Source organism: Fulmarus glacialis, unplaced genomic scaffold, assembly GCF_000690835.1.
Source record: "Fulmarus glacialis isolate BGI_N327 unplaced genomic scaffold, ASM69083v1 scaffold26463, whole genome shotgun sequence".
In the NCBI taxonomy this organism is placed as follows: Eukaryota; Metazoa; Chordata; class Aves; order Procellariiformes; family Procellariidae; genus Fulmarus; species Fulmarus glacialis.
The window spans coordinates 7,679-15,404 of record NW_009202716.1 but is presented as its reverse complement, the minus strand read 5'-3'; positions in this window follow the sequence as shown (position 1 = coordinate 15,404).

Genomic DNA, 7,726 nt, shown 5'->3' with positions numbered 1-7,726 from the left:
GCTGCCGCCTGCCTGCGCCTCTCCGCAGCGGGAGGGCCGGCCGCCTGCACAGCCATGCACGGGCCGAGCAGCCAAGGAGCACCCGCAGCCCTGGGGCTGGGCTCTTCACCGCTTGGACCCCCGGCCCAGCACATCACAGGGAGGAAGAGCTGCGGGGCGGGCGGGGCAGAGGTCTCCTTCCTCCGTCCTATCTCCCCAACCCTCCAGCTGTCGGATTTTGCTGTCCTTCCTCATCGTACCAGACCCAACCCGTCTCGCTTCCCCCAAATCACACGGTCAGCTATCCATCCTACCTGCAGCACCCCTCATCTTATTCAAATGTCTCCCAAAACTGTGTTCCTTGTACCTTCCTGCCAAATCCAAGCAAGCATTCACATTTCCATCTCCTAAAACCCCTACTGACTCATCTCTTGAGGACACAGGCCACCACCCACACAGGGGAAGACCTTTAGAGCAAACCACTGCTCTCCTCCCTAAATCTGCAGAGGTGCAACCAACACAATGCTCTCATGGAGATCCCACCGTGTGTTTTCTCGGATCCAGCAGGGCTGCTGGTGCCACACAGGGACTCCAAAGCTGGGAGGGTCCAGGATTACTTCCAGCACTGTCTCAGCCCAGCCCATGGCTTCTCCAGACCTCAGCCCCACACACATCACCTGACCAGTAGCCTGCTCGGTATCTCCACACCTTCTTCACACCTCCAATGAGCCACGTTTTGCCAGATCAAACTGGTGCCCTCATCACTAGCGAACTAACCCAGGCTCAGCCTCCACTCCTGTCTTTGACCCTGCTGGTTCTTCAGGGCGAAGAGCTCTTCCACCATATGCTGTGTCATTGTAGGATCAGCCCCACCATCCTGGGCACTTTGCTTATACATCTGATGTCCAGTCATACAGGACAGGTTCCTGTCAAATCTCCTGTGACAGGTCTGGGCAGCCACCACACCAGCAGGGGCCAGCTCACAGCCAGAGGAAGGGCTGCCCTGCTGCTGGTGCAGGCAGCCAGTGGTCGAGGGCAGGTGCCTCGCGCGCTCACCCACCCACTCATCCCCATTTCCTTCAGGAAGCAACTAGGTCAGGGAGGCAGGAAAGGCATGCAGAGCTCTCCTCCACTGCATTTGCCCATTGATTCACAGTAGACTCAGGAGAGGCCAGGTTAAGCAGCAAAGGGGAAAATCAGTTGGGTGGGGAGGAGGAGAAACAGCTTTGAAACCCAGGGCACAGACACAGGACTATTGGTGAAGAGCAGTCGTCAGGCAGCAGCTGAGCAGGAGATCCTGTTCCTCATCTCTTCCCTCACCTCTGCTAACTGCGGAACAAGCATAGATGCTGCTGACTTAATTTCACAGACACAAGCCTTTGACATGGGCAACACAGTCAAGGCTGTACAGCTCCTGTTCCAGCAGCCAAGTTTGGTTTGTTTGGCATGTGAGCAGACAATTTCATTGCCTTGCAATAGCGCTTTGATTACCAAGACATCCTCAGGACATCCCAGGCCTCAGTCTCACTTGCTCCTTACTCCATGGAGCACTTTACACCTGCTTTGCACCAGCGCACATTCAGCATGTTTGATGTGCATTCAGAGGACCGAGGGCTGGCTGCAGACTCAGAGCCCTTTCCTAGGCACGCCTCTCTTCAGCACCTCCTGTCCTGCACTGCAAGAGCAGAAACAACACAGGCTTGAGCCCTCCCATCACCCACCATGTGACAAGAGGGAGGAGAGAAGGTTTTGAGAGGCGTTGGTAGTAACCAGGGGAAGAAGCAAAGCTGTTACTTGAGGGCCCAAACCCACCCAGCTGCTCGGTAACTTCAGCTGCGTGATGCACACACTGGTAGCTCAGCTCCGCCTGCATCCACACACCTACGACTTCACATACACAAGCTGGTCAGCCAGCTCTGAGGGACCCTACCTGGTGGCACTGGTAAAGCCAGCCAAAAGATGCTTTTACTGAGTGGTGACCTGAGAGGAACATGGTTTGCTGACACAAGACAAAAACTGCCATATCCTTTCAGTACTGAAGCATGGGAAGGCTGATAAGAGTTAAGTCATATTAGAATTGGACTAGGCCCCCTGACAGGACAAGAGAAGTTGTCTGGTCTTTTGAAGCAGCAATAAATATTTTGTCACTGAAGAAGCAAAGGAAGAGGGAGAAAAAACTGTAAATCAAAGGTAACATTTTCTTTGGGAGTTTAAAAGAATCTTTGCAGGGAATGGTGGATAATAAGGAAGGTGGAACATCTTCTTGCTAATGCAGGAGAGCTCTTGACCTGCCTGCTTCTGCTGAGGAATAAAGTGAATGAGAGCCCCAGAAGGAACATTAGATCACATTGGTTATTGGTCTTGTTAAGAAAATAAGTCCATTAAATGAACACACTTGGGCAGTGTGAACTTCCCGCAAGAATGAACATGCACAGCCCTCCCCGGTGAACTCTTGCTAATGAAATAAAGCCATTAGAGGCCCCGAGTGACCACACACCACAGCTGGGTGAGGTCTTTAACAGGTCCCTGCTGGATTGCATATGGAAGGTCTCTCAGAATCCTGTAAAGCTCACAGCAACAATCAGCAGACTCTCAAGTGATGCTTTTTAAATCCTGCAATGGCTGTTTGAAAAACAAAACAAAAATACCACCAGACAAGAGGCTGTGCTTAGCACAAATGGAAGAACTGAGCCCACGGGGCCACCCAGCACTTCTCCTGCCTGAATCGTCTCCTCACCCCAGCTGCTGTGAGGTCTGCCAGCTCATCCCTGCTCCACCTCCTGCCCACACGCCAGGAATTCACTTCAGCAAGACTCGTGAATCTCACAGATGCGGTCAGGCGTGCATGGTGCAAACAGGCGGCCCTGCGGCAGGAGCCGGTTGTACCCCGCGTCACTGCCCTGCTCGGGACCCGCTAGCCGCAGGTCTCCCTGGAGAGAGCCATCCCACCGGCAGAGCGGCCGACGGTGGCCCAGCTCAGGGGCCCCTCAGCACACACGTGGGTTCAGGTCACCCAACATTTAACCTGTTTGGGCAGCTCACAGCAGTGTGAAGGACACAAGAACTTACACAGAGAAGGAACAAGCAGCATCGAGTGAATACTTGTCAATGTAGCTACACAAAATCCTCCAGCAAACCTTATTAAAAGAACATGTTACTGGGAACAGTCGACCTCTGCTTGGAGGGAACAACCGTCCCTGAAATGCAGGTTATTGCAGAACTACATGGTGCAAAGCCTGTTTTGTTGCTCTGTGAAGCCGGCAACGCTGAGTGCTGGAGCAGCCAGCCCCTTTCCAGACCAATGCGTGACTGCAGGGCCTCAGCACGTGCGTGAAGCATCATCTTCCCAGCAGGATGTCCAGTACAGACTCGGGATACGTCACCAGCGTTCAGTGATGAAGCAGCGCTCCCAGGGATAACCGCCTGCTGTAAACAATTCCTTGGACTGACTGGAGTAAGGCTGTCTCCAGCTAGCTGCATTAGCCAGGCATGAATGTTCACTGCTGCTGAGTATTTAAAACATAAGGATGGATCAGGAAAATAAAGTTGTTCATGTAGTACACATGCAGAAATTACAATATCCAATGCCAAACCTGTGAAGATGGAGCCACCCAGAGGTCCTTCTCCTTCACTGAAAACCCCTTCTCTGCAAAGGAGCAGCTTTCTCGAGCCAAACGAATTTTAACAGCAAAATTTGTTTTAAAACGCATGATGAAGCCTGTGCTCCTGCCAGTGGTGCTCTCCTCACAGGAACCTTCACAGAAAAGGCAGAGCAAGTAGCCCCCCCATCCCAGAACACAAGTAAAGATATTTTTTGGGGAAAGCTGTAAGAACTCACATCATTAACAGGAGTGCTCCTGGAACATTAACTCACAAGCTTCTTACCAGTTAAGTTATGAGCAACTTTCACAGAAAGGGAAGAGTCCCACAGGTAACTTGTGCCACTGCTAACCTTCCAGCTACAGAATTAGCTTGGGGTGCCCAACATAGGCTCCTGAAAAACAATTAACAGGAACTCCCACTGTTTAAACAAAGACAGCTTCATTAAAAAAAAGAAAAGAAAACCACAGGATGAAACAGGTCAGATTCTCAAGGAAATTCATGTCTCTTGGAGAATCCTTTCCCAACAGACATGGCCACCTCTTTGCTTGTTCAAGTGCAAGAAGAATCCCAAATTCTGTCCAGTCAAAACAAACAGCTCTTGTTTCATACAACATCCGATACCTCCAAAGGAAGGACAAAATCTTGCCTACTTCAACACTGAGAGGGAATGTCTTTTCCAAACCTAACTTTTTCAATAACAACAACCTTGACGTCCCTCATTTCCAAACCTCAACAGCCTCCTGTGAGACCACAGCTACCCCTGGGTTAAGCCTTCCTGGATGCCACCTGCTCTTCCTCACACTTCCAGCTGGTCCCCAGCTGAGGGAGAAATCAGGGATTTTTGAATACAAAAAAATGACCATTTCCTTTTAATTTTTTTTTTTCTTTAGAAATACCTTTAAACTTGAAACTTGCCATCTGTACTAGGGTTTAAATTTACTGTAATGTATAGATATCATAGTAATTACCTTTATGCTGCCCTCTCATCCTAATGAATTCAGGCACAGTGATCAGAGCTGGGGAGAAGAAATTTTTGCTTTTAAAAATCAACTTCTTCCGAAATAAATCAAATGTGGTTAAACAAAAAAAAGTGCTGAAACCTGCAGCACAGGATAAAACTAACTGACCTTCTGGTGAGTCCTGCATATGCCCCAGGCGAACACTGGCCCCTGACCTCCAGCCCAACCCAGGGGCTTTCAGCAGCTCCAGTAGCCAGCGCAGCCGAGAGCCGCTCTCCCTTCTGTTCCCTGCCTGTCATCTCCCCGCTCACTGCTCAACACCTGCATTTTCCACCACTCCTCCTTTACAAATACCAGTTGATTTCCTGAACTATTTAACGACTATGGTGGGAAGAGACATAATTTTTACAGGCAAAGAGACAATAAGTAAATTGCAAAGGGACACTGCAGGAGCACTCCCAGTTGCTGGCACCTTTCTCTTACCAGGTCAGCCTTGCATGGCATCTGATAGATAGGGACTGAGCTGCAAACTCCCTCGCAGAGGGGGGAAAACATTCAAGTGTTATGGCTTCAGGGATTTGAAGTCGGGGAAACTTCCCTGCACTTCAGCTAAGCATCCCATTTGATCCCATGCGGACACAGAATTACCGCCTGCCAGCCAGGCCACTGACACAGCCCTCCTGACGGCTGCATGAGATGAGAAGTTAACCCTACCGTTGTTTCCTTCTCCCTCCACTTCTTGCCTGCCCAAGGTTGAGACCTGGCAGGGTCTGCCTCGGCTTGCAACCACGCCATGACAAGCGTGAGCACAGCCTTTTTGTTTCAAATCCGTGAAGCCCCCCAAGCTGAGGTGGACAAGCGCCGCTGGAGCACGAGCTCAGCTCTGCTGGAAGCAGGCAAGGTGCAGACCTGGCACCTCGCTGCCCAGGCTTCCCGTTTCTGCTGCGCCCTGACAGCAGCTCCTTCCTCATGAAAACAAAAAGCCCTCCGAGCAAGCTGAAACACACCCACCGAGGCAGGCGGGGGAGTGAGCCGGCCCAACACATCCAAAGTAGCGGCTCTGACAGTCTGTGTATACGGATTTTTCCTCCTATTGATTAACTCATTTGGAGTTTGTTTATTTGTAGTAAGGCTGCCTTGCAGCTCATTTACGCTCTCTTAATGAGGCCCCTGCAGAGTCCATGCCTCCTGTGCCTTAATTACAGGCTCCAGCGCAGCCCGTGCTTTATGGAGCATCCTCCCACCCATGCTCCAGCTCCGCTCTGTGGTTTGTACAACACTTGCCTCCGTGGAACAGGCTCCTGCACTGCCAACTCCCAGCCCTGATCTGCCCAGCAGACTGCAGCCCCACCGCCCGCAGCGGGACAGGAGGTGCACATTCTCGGAGGGGGAGCAGAAATAGCTATGAAATAGCTGACCACATTGGGAAGGAATGACCATTCACAGCACATCCCTTTTATAGTAACAGGGCTGCAGAATAAGCCACTGTTGTAGCTTCACTGGACAATGAACAGCAATATCAGGGGAAGATTATTTCCTTTTTCAGAGAAAGGGATCAAGATGTTCCATTTCATCTTCTTCCATATTCCAGGAGCTCAGTGCCAGCCGCTCCATCTGCAGCAGCTGGCATAGTCTATGTCCAGCTGTCAAAGCAGTAGCAGAAATAAACATTGCTCCAAACAAAGCTGGTGTATGTCTAAGAGACCCTGAAAAATATCTCTCTCCTGTTCGTTGTTAGAAGCACAAAGGGCAAATGGATCTCTATCATTTGTTATTTCTGGATTAGAAAAATACCAGTACAATACTAACAAACACTAGAAAAGCCTAATAAAAATAGAAAAAGACTTGAACTGAAACAAGATGCACACAGAAAGGCTAGGGTTACCATAAGATGACATTGAGCAAATAACCAAAAATTCAACTTACTGTTAAGCAGTAAAAGTGAAACCAAGGAAGAGTTGCTAGTTCAAATAATAATTAACCCTGAGCTCACTTCAGATTTAAAACCACAGCAGTGACAAGTTACACAGAGTCACTGATCGCTTTCTACAGCTTCCCCATCGGCTCCCTTTCATCTTTAGTTTGCATTTAGAGGACAAGAACTGTGGGACACGAAGAACACCTCTTCATGTCTGGGTAGCATCTAACGCTATACGAACTTGGTGCCGTTCAAGGTCTGCAAGCATTGCTGTCACAGGAGTTAAAGCATTGCTGAGAGCGCTGCCACACAAAACCAATTTGAACTGCAAAACTACACTGTGGATGTTCATCAGTGACATGATGACGTCATCGGCAGCAATCCACCTGAAAAAAGACAGAAGTGGTCTGTCTGCTTTTTTGGCAGCTGGGGAGGAGGTGGTGGAAATCGCAAAGGAAGCCGCATGAACTGGCAAAGCAAGATGTGCCATTTCTCTTCCCAATAAAAAAAGGATTTACTCTAACACTGGGACAGGAAGGCAGATTTCTACAGCCTCAGGTGGCACACATTCCACATCTTTGAATTTGCAGGGTCGATGAAACAAGCAGCAACTCTCTTCGGTGCAGTGGAGGACAACACGGAGGCCCCATACACTGAGTCTCAAAACTCTGGTTTAGCTAACGTTACCGAGCCTATGGGGAAAGTGAAAAAAAAAATGAATAGCAGCTCTCAGGGTTGAATACGCTCACACCGGGCTTTGCATTGTAAATGCAGTGTGCTGTGCATCTTTGGGGGTAACCAGTGTTCAGCTCATGCCACTGCTGATCCGCAAGTGATTAGCCTCACCCAGGGCTAGGCAGGGTCCGTGCTCCAACACAGTTTGCAGTGAGAGCATGTCACAGGACAGGAATGATGCCAATTTGCCTCACTTGCACAACTCTGGCGGCTGGACAACTCTCCACATAAGCAGGAGGCCAATGTACCTCATGCTTCAGTGCCACTTCACAACGCACTGAAAGCTGCTTGTCCTGACCCTAATTTGTTGCTGAATCAGTGTTGTAAACACATCACATATTACACTTCATTAGATTGCATATTTACACGCACACACACACACAATCTCTCTTTTGCTTTCAGATCATTATATTCATCTTAGCTGGAAGAAGGGGTAGCGTTATCACAGCCATAGCTGGCCTAAGGCTATATAAGGGCAAGAAAATATTCCTTCTGTTACATGCTACCACTTTCCTTTTATACTCTCCTTCCT